The sequence below is a fragment of the Chelonoidis abingdonii genome, chromosome 12 (genome assembly GCF_003597395.2).
Source record: "Chelonoidis abingdonii isolate Lonesome George chromosome 12, CheloAbing_2.0, whole genome shotgun sequence".
NCBI lineage: Eukaryota > Metazoa > Chordata > Testudines > Testudinidae > Chelonoidis > Chelonoidis abingdonii.
Window position 1 is genome coordinate 2,347,238 of NC_133780.1, and position 2,672 is coordinate 2,349,909.

At 49.1% G+C, this 2,672-nt stretch overlaps 1 protein-coding gene across 3 annotated transcripts in view; it reads right to left on the minus strand.

Annotated features, from left to right (window-relative positions):
• Positions 1–120, minus strand: part of FLOT1 (flotillin 1) — an 11,108-nt gene extending 10,988 nt beyond the window's left edge. The window contains exon 1 of one of the 3 annotated variants that reach the window (XM_032799286.2): positions 47–120. The gene's annotated coding sequence lies outside the window, so the exon portion shown is untranslated. Of the gene's footprint in view, positions 1–36 lie in introns of all 3 variants that reach the window. The other 2 variants (XM_075071523.1, XM_032799288.2) reach the window with 2 other exon arrangements.
• Positions 121–2,672: the final 2,552 nt, after the last annotated feature.

Consider the following 2,672-nt stretch of genomic DNA (forward strand, 5'->3'; position numbering starts at 1 on the left):
GCCCGTGCACCCCCCTCTGCCCGTGCACCCCCCCACCTCTGCTGACCGGGTTTCTTGCTCCGACCAACTCCCCGTCCGTCTGTCCCTCCTGCTGCAAACACGCCCCACCCTCCTGTGACCGCCACTATCCCGTCAGCCCCTGCAGTTTTCCCAGGGCTGAGGCGGTGCTGCCACCTGCTGGCCGCAGCCCCGCGTGGCAACCAGGCAGCTGCAGGGGGCTGCGTGTGGTGTTTGCCCCGGGACTTGAAATTGGGGGGGGGTTGGGAGTGGTCAAGGCCGATGGGGTGAGACCATGAGGACAGAGGTGGGCTGTATCTAGGGTGACCAGATGTGCCAATTTTATAGGGACGTTCCAGATTTTGGGGTCTTTTTTTTATATAGGCTCCTATTACCGCCCACCCACACCTTGATTTTTCACATTTGCTGTCTGGCCACCCTATACAGAATCATAGAATATCAGGGTTGGAAGGGACCTCAAGAGATCATCTAGTCCAACCCCCTGCAGAAAGCAGGGCCAAGCCCCAAATCCCTATGGCACCACTGTAAAAACAGAAAAATGTTTCACGATCATTTTATTAGATTTAACTCATGTTTTCAAATCATCACACAAAGTAAAGCTGGCTACTCAAGCCTTCCATGAAACACGACGTTTACATCCTTCCTGGTTTCTTCTTGTAATTGTGCACAACTCTGTTAACGAACTTCTTGAATGCAACATGTTCATCTTTGGTGGCTTCTCTTGTGTCCGGTACTTCCATCCCTTCAGCTGATACGCTCGTTAGTTCATTCACAGGATCAGGCAGAAGGCGACGTCTTTCAGAACACAACATTCTGTAGCTGTTGTGACTGGGCGTAGCAGGAGATGAATTCCCACTGCTTTCATCCCAGGAAACAGAACAAAGATCGTGTCGAGCCACTAGTTGAAGTCAAATCATTTATTCGTCATATGATATTCCACTCTGTGTTCAAATTCTCTGTTCTGTCCTGATCACATGGCAGCCCCGCAGCTGGTAGTGCCTCACTCCACTCAACTGTCAGTGCTTTATAGGACAGGGATCTGTAAAAGCCACATCGAGGTTGAGTCGAATCTAGAAGTCGCTGTTGTAGATTTTTAAGAAATCAAGTCTGTGTACTTTTTCAGTTGCCTTCACAAACACTTCTTGTCCTCTTCACTTAAGGATTCAATATAAATACCTTCATTAGTCAACTTCTGGACTGAAGTCTTTGCTTCTTCCAGTACTTTTTCAATGGATAGCTCTCTGACTGATCCAACCAGGGCTGGCGCTACCATTTAGGCAGCCTAGGCAATCGCCTAGGGTGCCAGAATTTTTGGTGGGTGGCATTTTGGCGGAGGGGGTGGCCAGCAGTTCCGGTGGAGCTGCCGCAGTCGTGCCTGTGGACGCTTGTCTGCTCACGTGGCTCCGGTGGACTGCCCGCAGGCACGACTGCGGCAGCTCCACCAGACCCGCAGACCACCGGACCCTCCGCAGGCACCACTGCGGCAGCTCTACCGGAGCTGCGGGACCAGTGCGGGGGCGGCGAAATTGCCATCCGCCTATGGCGTTCAAAGCCCTAGCGCCAGTCCTGGATCCAACTGTAGCTTCCATTGCTGGACAAAGATCTACTGCTGTTGTAGCAGATGCCTGAATGGCCTTGTTTAATGACCCAAGTGGTTTTAACAGGAGACTTACAAAAGAGAGGGAATGGCAGCAGTCGTCTCTGAACTTAGCAGCAAAAGTAACCCACCAGCTTCACTACTCAGATCCGTCCCATCTTAGCAGATACTTTCCAAAGCCAGTAACAACGGTTGGAGTAATTTTGAGACAACAGCCAAGGATCGCTCACGAGAAAGCCAGCGGGTTTTCCCAAGTTGGACTAATTGGAACTGCAGTCCCAGTGTATCTTCTCTATTTTCCAAGATATTCAGTCTTTTTGGACTCTTGCTGAAAAAAGAATATAATGAAGCCATTAAATTTCTAGCTTATTAATGTCTTTTGAAGAGTCTGCACCCCACACTAGCGCTATTTGGAGTAGATGGCGTCTGCAGTGTGCATAGGAGAGATTAGGGTTACACTTTGTTTGAGCAAAGCTTGTGCCCCACCATGTCTTCCAGAGAAGTTTGTAGCTCCATCAAATGCACAAGCAGCATCTGTTTGGGGTCCAATTGACAAGCATTTAACTCTTCTAAGATGTGGGTTGTCACAGATGGAGCCGATGTGTCTTCTGTAACTTGAACATCGAGAAACACATCTACTGGCCTACCACTGACATCAAGATAACGGACACAGTGACAATACTTGATGCATTCATCAGCCATGTATGGACATTTTCTGAATGTGGTGAGTGAGTTCTTTCACTTTTTCAGCTGTGGAGTCTTTCACTGTTGCACCACATGCTTCTAGCCAGTCAGCTGAGTTTCTTGCAGAAAGACAGTGAGCATTTGCTGGTCTTGTTCGGAACCAGTGTTCAACTTCAGGATGAACAAGTGACAATGCACTTAACATTGGCCTCCAGTTTGTACCGTGTGGTATCTCTTGCTTAAATAGAAAGTAGGATGCCACAGCCTTGTTTGTTCGCATGAACTGTGTTGTGTCTCCAGCATTCTTAACAGCCTCGTTAATACTCACCGGTGTTGTCCTTGGTCAGTGGAGGCTCAGAGTTCAGAGGTGCTT